General features: G+C 34.6%; 1 long non-coding RNA gene across 1 annotated transcript in view; it reads right to left on the bottom strand.

Moving 5' to 3' along the window:
- Window positions 1–1,612: 1,612 nt before the first annotated feature.
- The window catches only part of LOC306660769, a 40,841-nt gene continuing 31,356 nt past the window's right edge, over window positions 1,613–11,097 (bottom strand). The window contains exon 3 of the long non-coding RNA XR_013763742.1: window positions 1,613–1,682. This is a non-coding gene — a long non-coding RNA (uncharacterized lncRNA). The remainder of the gene's footprint in view (window positions 1,683–11,097) is intronic.

The raw sequence follows: 11,097 nt of genomic DNA, 5'->3' as shown, positions 1-11,097 counted from the left end.
TTAGGTGGCTAATGAAGTCAGATCAACTTTAGCATTCAAATTATATTTCTAATTTTCTGAATTGTTTATAAAATAAAACATTTTGACTCACAAGTAGGAAGGCGCAACTTTGTGTTTTTGTGCGTTCACAGACATGCACAGAGCTGAATTACCCCCTACCGGGAAAAGCAGTATAGAATTAAAACCATCTTAATCATTAACACATGTTTTCAAGTCTAAATATAGTCCCAGAGATGGGAAGAATGATTTTATGTTAAGGCCTGCTCAAAAATGAATTCACCTGGCAGGAGAAGTCAATATGCTGGTGGTCTACAATGTAAAATTTAGTATATAATGTATTTGTTGTCTTAATAATTATCATAGTTAAAATATTAAATTCAAATCAAATGTAAAAAGAATCTTGAAACACCTTTTAAGAACTAAGGTTTCATAGAAATCAATTATAAAATCATCCATCAAAATATCATGTCCGCAACTAAAATTCCTGTATATAGGAAATCTGATCCTTTCAAACCTCTGCCTTACCTGAAGATCTTCACGTCAGATAGCTGGCAAGCATCAGAAAAATCATGTGCACACACACACACACACACACACACACACACACACACACACACACTACTCTAATAACCTGTAGTCAATACATACCATAAATACATTTTAAACATATTAAAAAATGTGTGTGTATTTTTTACAGATACATGTTAACTAATACAATATATATGCATAGATATAAAATAAATAAATTCTGGATTTGTACAAAAATATGGGAAATTCTTAAGCCAACAATTCATGATGGACTATTTGAGAGGTAAAAATTTTATATAGAAAATAATTTATATAAAAAGAAAATATAGAAAGTTTTGAAAGGAAATGACTCACAAATCAAGTGGTGAATTTGAGGTTAGTGGTTAATATTTTAATCTTTGATAATGTTACCAGTGGTTGTCAAACTTTTATTTTTTCCATAAATACATTTTATTATTGGAAGAGAATGCTCAATTAGAATTGTTGCTTTCATCTCTCTCTCTTTCTTTGATACACACACACACATACACACAAACACACACACAAACATATACAAACACACTCAGCAATTGGTTGTTTTAAAGGAATTTGATCTTGAAAATTAAAAACTTAGCTTCAGTGGCAAGCAGAGTTTCCAGAAAGGTTGTGTTTGTTTGTTTGTTTGATTTGTTCTTTCTGTGATTTGAACCCAAAACTTCAAACAATTCCCTGACCTAAGCCTCTAAGTAGTTTTGCCACTTGATCAAGTAAGACCTGGAGAAGAAGAAACCATATCTTATGGAAGAGGTACACTAAAATATAAACAGCAGGCAATTTCTTCACGTTTTTAATATGTTGGCCTCACAACTGTGGAGGGATTTAATGATCTTCTCTTAAACTCTAATGTGTTATTCTGGGTAGACTTACTTCAGCTTTTATTATTCATTCTGTGGCTGGACAGAATGAACTGCAAGACTGAAAACAACATGCACATGAGGAGCTAATTTAACTTGAGCCCTGTTAGGAAGGAGGAGGGTCTTGGTTCCGTGCCAGATATGAAACTGAAGGGCAGAGTAGAGGTTTTTTTTTTTTTTTTCTCCTCATCCTTTCAAAAAACGGTTCTCTATGTGGGTCCACCAGCCTGATGGTGCTCCATGAAGCTTCTCCACCACCATCTGCACAACAGGACAGAACATAAGTCACAGAGAAAAAAAAGACCATTGTATGAAAAACATGACTTGCTCTGTATGGAAAAGATAAAAACTATGGAAAGACTTATTTTTAAAATAGCATAATGAGGCTTTTTATTTTTTTTAAGTAGCATTCCCAAGCAATAGACTGTGTAGGCGGTCTGAAAAGCCTTGACTCTCTAAATATAGTCTGAGAGGAAAATATTTGTGGTGATTCTGATAGCTTTATTTACACACTGATTACACATATCACAAGGTTTAACAACATTACAAAAGGTAAACATAGATTCACAATGCCTTACAGGAAATTATCAAATTCATCTGTTTCAGAATTCTAAGATTCTCATATTTTAAAAAGATAATAGGATATATACAGTCCATCACTAGCACCAATAGTGGTGTCTAGCTGGGACAGCACCCAGTAAATAAACATACTAATACAGCAAAATGTCTGAATAGTCCCATTAAATTGGATAAAGATAGTAAATACTTGCATTTCCGTCATTTCAGAGCATTTTGCCAACAAATCTGTTTTTAGGGTGGTAGGAATTTCAGAATTGTAGTTAAGAGAGTATGAACCTCTTTGCCTAAGGGAAATCCAAGATGGCATGTCCATACATATTCCCACCAGCATCTCCAGAATGATTTATTGGCATGTCTTAGTCATCTTTGAGTTAGTGTCTGGCATGGTGTCTAACTTCTAGTGAATGTTAATATTTTAAATTGAGTTGTTTAAGTAAAAACATTACTCTCAAGAACAGAACCAAAATAACTTCTGGGGAATGTTCAATGTGCAGTCATTGGAAAATAAATTTAAAAACAAAACATGAGGTTTTTTCACACACTGTAATTTGGTTTGAGGAGTAGGCTAGACGAGATGACTTCTGCATTTCACAAGCACTGTGGCTCCTCAAGTATTTAAATGGCCAACCTCTGTGCAATCAGTCATAGGTTCACATGGTCAATCCAGTTTAGGAATCAAAAGAGCCAAAATAATATATGAATATAAATATAAAACAACAGGAATCTTTCATAATTAGTTTTTAATATATTTGTCCAAAAAGTCTGCCTTGTCTTTGACTATATCTCAGAAAACAAGTGTTTCTTGGTTTATCACAAAACAATGAGGTATCAAGACTTTTCATCATTTAATTGTGAAAACGATGATCTTAACCCACTTTTTTATTTTATTTTATTTTTTTTACTTTTTTTTTTTTAACCCACTTCTTTTGATTGACTGGAAAGATGTCCTTCATGGTTGTGGATCACTAGCATCTTAAAATTCTCATGGCTGCTGGGCCTGCTGGATATGTCCCTTTAGGCAGTGAATATTCTAGAAGTGCCATTGTCATCAGCTCTGAATCATGGCAATGCCTAATGAAATTCCTCTGAACATCAAGATCTTTGTCTTTCAGGAATTATAAATGTGTAAAGGAAATGCTAATATAGAGATTAGCTTATTTATTTGCCTCACCCTGTGGAACACTCCTTCTGGACCATCCCTGTCACTCTGCAATAGTAATTTTTCTCCATGATTAATCTGCTTAATCATTCTAATCCTTTTCTTAGAAATATTCTTTGGTTTCCCTTAGAGTTAAAAAAAAAATAGTTCTTGTGTTTAAGATTTTTTTTTTTTACTGTTATTCTAAACCTTCCTATCTCATGTTATGTCACTTCAACCCTACCTACTGTAGGTAAACCTGTACTTCACTATCATTGACTCTTTGCCCGTCTAAAAACATCAAACTCTCATATTTCCACCTTTGCACACAGTCATCTTTCTGTTTGTGATATTGTTTTGGTTTGCATGAGTTTCCACCAAAATTCCATAGTAAATACTACTGCCATGGTGATAGTGTTGAGAGATGCTAAGGATTTTTAAGAGTTGGGTCCAAAGGACAGGTCCCTGGGTCATTGGGAGTGTGTCCTCAAAAGGGATGGCGGAACTCCAACCATTCCCTCTCTCTACAGTTCCTGGCTTGAGATGTGAACAACTTGTTCCAGAATGTGCTCCTGCCTCACAAGGTAGTCCAGTTCAGTGGAATCATCTCATCTTCATCTTGAGGATCCAAAACAATGAACCAAAATATATGTCCCTCTACAAGTTGTTTCTCTCAGCTATTTTCTTAAAATAGTGTGAAGCTTACTAGTACAGGTATATTCCACTCCTTCTCTGTCGAACTCATATTTATCCCCCAAGAAACAGTTTGAAATGTCACCTTCTAAGGCAGTCTTTTCCCAATGACCTCCTTCTGTGTTCCTATAACATTTCTGGGATTCGTAAACAGTCCACCTTATTTTAAATATTTTATTGCATTTCCACCTCTTCTTAACATTCTTTTTATCTTCTTCAGAACATCTCATATTGCTCATCACACTTTTGGTCCTCTATAAATGTATCTGAATTTATAAAAATGAATGAATTTCATGGATTTATAAACAAATTTCCTTTGAGAATAGGTTGATTCATGTCACAATATTTAATGGGAGAACTCTACTACAATAATGAGGAACTCTGTGATCTCCATTGAAGAAATCATTTTTTAAATTTTTTGAATACAATTTATTCTAGGAGGCACAGAGTCCTGTAATTTTTTTTCTTTCTTTTTCTTTTCCCTGCCATTCTGGGGATTGTGCTATGAAATTTCTATGCAAACAATATCATTTGTCGTAATGAGAGAATTTACAGATCTTTCTGAACAACTGAATTTTCAAAAGTCCTTCTGATAAAGAATGAAGAGTGGTCCAAATTGTAGGAAATATCAGTATCTCAGGATGTGAGACTAATGAACATTTCTGTTAAACATGATTCTTAGGATACAAGACACTTTAAAAAAAATAATGGTAACAAAGCCACCCAAGCCTTGATTTCAGTAAAGTTGAGCTCAGTGTCCTTTTGGGACACACTGATCTGGTCCATGGAACAGGAAAGTGTTCTGTGGACTATTTCTGCTCTCCTGACAGCAGAATTCCCCACACCCTTATCTCACCCTGCTTCCTTTCTATGCTAACTGACAGCATATCTAAGCAACACCCAAGACACCAAATTCATCCCATGAAGATACAATGACTTCAGCGAACAGGGATAGTTTGAGTTCCTCTTTTCCAATTCCTATCCCTTTAATTTCTTTGGTTTGTCTAATAGCTCTGACTAGAGTCTCAAGAACGATATTGAATAGAAGTGGTGAAAGAGGGCATCACTGCCTTCTTCCAGTTATTAGGGGGAATGCAGTTTTTCACCATTTAGAATGATATTGGCCATTGGGCTTAGCGTAGATGGCCTTTACAATGTTAAGGAATGTTCCCACTACCCCAATTTTCTCTAGTGTTTTGAGCATGAAGGGATGCTGTGTTGTATCGAATGCTTTTTCTGCATCTATTGAAATAATCATGTGATTCTTAACTTTTAGTCTGTTGATATGGTGAATGACATTTATTGATTTCCAGATGTTGAACCAACCTTGCATCCCTGGGATAAAACCCACTTGATTGTGGTGCACTACCTTTTTACTATATTTTTGTATGGGATTTGCTAAAATTTTGTTGAGAATTTTTACGTCCATGTTCATTAAGGATATTGGTCTGAAATTTTCTTTCCTTGATGAGTCTCTGTCTGGTTTAGGTATCAGTGTGATATTGGCTTCATAGAATGAGTTTGGGAGGGTTCCCTCCTCTTCTACTTCATGAAATACTTTGAGAAGTATTGGAATGAGCTCTTCTTTAAAGGTTTTGTAGAACTCCGCTGAGAACCCATCTGGTCCTGGACTTTTCTTCGTTGGTGAGCTTTTGATGACCTCTTCTATTTCATTGCTTGATGACATGATTATATATTTAGAGGAACCTGGAAATTCCACCAGAAAACTCTTAGAACTCATAAGTGAATTCAGTAAAGTAGCAGGTTACAAGATCAATGCTCATAAATCCAATGCATTTTTATACATAAGTGATGAATCTTCAGAAAGAGAAATTAGGAAAACTACCCCATTCACCAAAAAAAAAAAAAAAAAAAAACTGAAATACTTGGGAATCTATCTCACAAAAGAGGTGAAAGACCTCTACAATGAGAACTACAGAACACTAAAGAAAGAAATTAAAGAAAATCTTAGAAGATGGAAAGATCTCCCATGTTCTTGGATAAGCAGAATTATTATTGTCAAAATGGCCATACTACCAAAAGTACTATACAGATTCAATGCAATTCCAATTAAAATCCCAATAATGTACCTTACAGAAATAGAGCAAGCAATTATGAAATTCATCTGGAAGAATAAGAAACCCAGAATAGCTAAAGCAATCCTCAGTAGAAAGAGCAAAGCAGGGGGTATTGCAATACCAGATCTTCAACTCTATTACAAAGCAATAGTAACAAAAACGGCATGGTATTGGTACCAAAATAGACAGGTAGATCAATGGTACAGAATAGAGGACATGGACACAAACCCAAATAAATACAATTCTCTCATATTAGACAAAGGTGCCAAAAATATGCAATGGAGAAAAGATAGCCTCTTCAACAAATGGTGCTGGGAAAACTGGAAATCCATATGCAACAGAATGAAACTAAATCCCTATCTCTCACCCAGCACAAAACTCAACTCAAAATGGATCAAGGACCTTGGAATCAGACCAGAGACCCTGCATCTTATAGAAGAAAAAGTAGGTCCAAATCTTCCACTTGTTGGCTTAGGATCAGACTTCCTTAACAGGACTCCCATAGCACAAGAAATAAAAGCTAGAATCAACAACTGGGATAGATTCACACTAAAAAGCTTTCTCTCAGCAAAGGAAACTATCAGTAATGTGAAGAGAGAGCCTACAGAGTGGGAGAATATCTTTGCCACTCATACTTCAGATAGAGCGCTAATTTCCAGAATCTATGAAGAACTCAAAAAACTCTACACCAAGAATACAAATAATCCAATCCACAAATGGGCTAAGGAAATGGACACTTCACAGAAAAAGATGTACAAGCAATCAACAGATATATGAAAAAATGTTCAACATCTCTAGTAATAAGAGAAATGCAAATCAAAACTACCCTAAGATTTCATCTCACCCCAATTAGAATGGCGATTATCAAGAACACATGCATTTCTTTTATTACTAGAGATGTTGAACATTTTTTCATATGTCTGTTGATTGCTTGTACATCTTCTGTGAAGTGTCTGTTCATTTCCTTAGCCCATTTGTTGATTGGATTATTTTAGGGTTAGGGATAAGGAGGGTGGTAAGAATGGAGGAAGGAAGGACTGTATGAGGGAAAAGAGGTGTGGGAGGGGTGGTGGGGAAAGGGAAAAAAAATAACAGAATGAATCATACAACATTGCCCTATGTAAATTTATGATTTTTAATAAAAAAAAGAGAAATGCAAATCAAAACTACCCTAAGATTTCATCTCACTCCAATTAGAATGGCGATTATCAAGAACACAAGCAACAATAGATGTTGGAGAGGATGTGGGGAAAACGGTACACTCATACATTGCTGGTGGGGTTGCAAATTAGTGCAGCCACTCTGGAAAGTAGTATGGAGAATCCTCAGAAAGCTTGGAATGGAACCACCATTTGACCCAGCTATCCCACTCCTTGGCCTATTCCCAAAAGACTTAAAATCAGCATACTACAGAGATACAGCCACAACAATGTTCATAGCTGCTCAATTCAGTATAGCCAGATTGTGGAACCAACCTAGATGCACTTCAGTTGATGAATGGATAAAGAAACTGTGGCATATACATACAATGGAATATTACTCTGCCATGAAGAATGATAAAATTATGGCATTTGCAGGCAAATGGATGAAATTGGAGAATATCATGCTAAGTGAGATAAGCCAATCTCAAAAAACTAAAGGACGAATGATCTTGTTGATAAGCGAATGAGGACATATAAGGGGGGTAGGAGGGGTTAGCGTTAGGGTTAGGGTTAGGTTTAGGGTTAGGGATAAGGTGGGTGGTAAGAATGGAGGAAGGAAGGACTGTATAGAGGGAAAAGAAGTGTGGGAGGGGTGGGGGGGAAGGGAAAAAATAACAGAATGAATCAAACAGTATTGCCCTATGTAAATTTATGATTTTTAATTAAAATAAATAAATAATAATTAAAAAAAGATACAATGACTGCATCAACTCACAGGGCTTATCCAAGATTTTTCTGTTTGGGATGATTGACTTGTCTCTTCTCATAATGTGGTCAACTCTTGTCTCTAAATTTCCATTTGTGTTCTCATTTTTGATTAGAAGTGTGTTAAACTCTCTTACTCAAATTGATATAATGGCATAAACTCCTTTATCAAACCTTCCCCTTTGGGGAGTGGAAGGTACTTGGCATAATATTTCTGTTCCTCTACACAACATTAATTCTATGGTTTTGTTTCTACAGTCCTGAAAGCAAAAGAAAATTTATGCTTTTGTTCTGATTTGAAATAATTCTGTTTCCATGGAATTTATGGAATAAATTGAGGATATTTTAGAACTCCCATATGTTCTATTGAAATAACAGGATCTAGGTTCTAGATGTTACTACTAGGAATTAGAGTTAGGGTGTCCTAAAAGTTTGCAATTTTTACCTAAGTATATTATTTTGAACACTCAGAAAACTTTAATATAAAAAGTCAACACTTTCTAACTCTGAAATATGAATTTATTGACTTTTTCTATCATGACACAATATGGTGCTATCTTTATTACTATATTTTCATAAGTCTAGAAGTCAGTGTGATTTATCCAATTTTGTTCTTTTTCTTGGAAATTCTAGGTTCTTAGCATCCCCTGTGCACTTTTAAATCAACTTTTCAATTACTATAACAAATTTCTACTGGGATTTTGATGGGTATGAAATCTGTGGATCAATTTAGGGAGAATAGACACCATCATAATAATGTATTCTTATCCAATCTTAACATTGGACTTTGGAAGGAAATGGAGATAAGGCTTTTATTTGATCTCTTCAGTGGAAGCTATGTTTATGCTTTTTAATCTTTTTCTCAGTTCAGTCTTCTTCTAATATACAAAATTTCAATTGTTATAATGTACAATGCACAACTTATATAACATGGTCTTCTACCCTAACTAGTTCTCTCTCCTTCCCAAACCAAATGAATGGAGCCAAACACCACCATCATGTTTGCAGTGTTAGCTTGTTTCACTCTTACATCCCTGAGATCTAGTTTTGCTTCCAGCTTCACATCACCAGTCCCTAGTGTTGCCCTTCCAATCAGGATATTCTCCCACTTGCTTATTTCTCTTTTTCATTTTTCTGCATATTTCACTACTTCGAAATTTCCTTTTTCCATTGAATTCTATGAATAATATTTTCTTGGTTTAGCTCCCAATTTCTTTACATCAACTGTAGGATCTAGCATAATGTTTTCTAAAATGTGTATCAGAGAGCACTAGTTTTCATGTTAGTTGACAAAAGCCTAAAAGTAACAAATAGTCATATAAATTAGGCAACTCAAGTCCAAGATCCATTAATGCAGAGACCAAAATACTAATGTGCATCATGCATCATATGGCTGAATTTATAATCTATGTGATTTAAAAAGGATGCAAGATTTTAAAAACTTTTCTATGGACCGTTTTTTCAGAAACTTTCAGAATCACCAGGATGGGGCTGGGGAGGTAGCTTAGTGGTAGAGTGCAGGATTACCAGCTGAGCATGCACAAAACCCTGGGTTCAAGCTCTAGCATAAGAAGCAAAAACACCAGATGGGTAATGTAAGATACAGTTATGAAGCATTAAAAATAATTATGTCACTGGGCACAGTGACTCATGCCTATAATTCCAGCTTCTTGGGAGGAATGAGGCAGGAGGATAACAAGTTCAAAGCCAGCCTGGGATGCTTAGTTGAGATGACCCCCTATCTAAACAAAAGTATGGGGGTGGGAGTGCATCTTATGGATAGAGCAATTGCCTAGCATGCATGAAGCCCTGGGTTCAATCCTTAGTCCCCTAACCAAATGATTATCTTTCCATATGCAAAAAAGCAAAGCACAGGAGCATTTGCGCTTGATGAATTAAGAGTGATGACATGTTCATTTTACATATGATTTATTTAACAAACTTTCTACATTGATTTTTGACTTGGGTTTTTCCACTCACGTGTTACTTAATATTTATTTGGAAAATAAATATGCTTTTGATTGAGTTTTAATATGGAAGGCCTGGGAATTTAATCAATATTAAATGAATATTAAAAACATATTTCTCTAGAATCAAAAGTATGAGGTACAGCACAGAAGGCAATATAGTTTTCCCCTATTAATCATTTAAAGATATTCAATATTTGTTCTGCCTACTGTTTTAGAACAATGAAATCTTTTCTAATATTTTCTGTATATTTAACCACAATAAATAGCCTCAAATTCAGTCTGTTTGGCTATCAAGGTGTAGAATTTTATAAGATTTCAGGTTAACAAAATATCTTTCTAAAATTCTTATTTATTGTGTTTTTGATATGGGAGATATTCTAAAAGTCCTGGGAAAAAGCTTTTCATTGTAAAGCTGATTACACAATCAGATCCTTTAAAAAATGCTTTAAGTTAAGAAATTTATGGCAAAAGAATTCACATTTGAGAGCATATGATGATTAACTGTAATAGCAGTTATTCCCTTGAACAACAGTCTTGGTGTAGCTATGTAAGTATTCTATAAATATGAATAACCCATTAGTCTCAAGTTTTCAATTCTGTGAATATATAAATGATATTACCACAGGTGTATTAAATTAGGTTGAAAATCATAATGTAGAATTTATTATGTGGTTTATTATTAACAATAATTTTAACATTAATAATATTCATAAATATTACCACTAATCATTTATTGATTGCTTTTTCAAAAGATTAGAACTCTTAAAATCTAAATATTTAATTCAAAGTTTCCATAAGTGGTTTATTTGTTGCCTGGTTTATGTTTTTCTCGTTTCTTATAAATAATAAAATGGGACATAATGGGTTAACAAGTACACTCATTGGACTTTTAGTTAAGGATATTATTCTCCATAATTTGGACAGGCCTTATTCAATTATTCAAAAATTTTTAGAAGAACTGAGATTTCCCTGTAAAGAAAGAAATCCCACCCACAGACTGCAGCTTCTGTTCCTGTCTGAGAGTTTCTAGCTTGTCCTATTGATTTTGAGCTTGCCTAACTAGTCCCCATGCAAATTCTATTGCTTATAATGTTGCAACAACATATACTGTATGTGAATATATGTGCACACTACATATATGAAATGTGTGTTTGCAGGAAGATTTTGTGTAGAACAAGGTGGTGGAGGAATGGGGGAATGGGGAAAAGTTGATCAATGGATAGTAAGCTACAGTTAGAAGCAAGAAGTTCTGATGTACTCTTGCCCAATATAGTGCTATAGACACCAATAGTATACTGTACATTTCAAATG

The sequence above is a fragment of the Sciurus vulgaris genome, assembly GCF_902686455.1.
Source record: "Sciurus vulgaris genome assembly, chromosome: 5".
Lineage (NCBI taxonomy): Eukaryota > Metazoa > Chordata > Mammalia > Rodentia > Sciuridae > Sciurus > Sciurus vulgaris.
The sequence above is the reverse complement of the archived record's forward strand: the minus strand, read 5'-3'. Positions and strand labels throughout refer to the sequence as shown.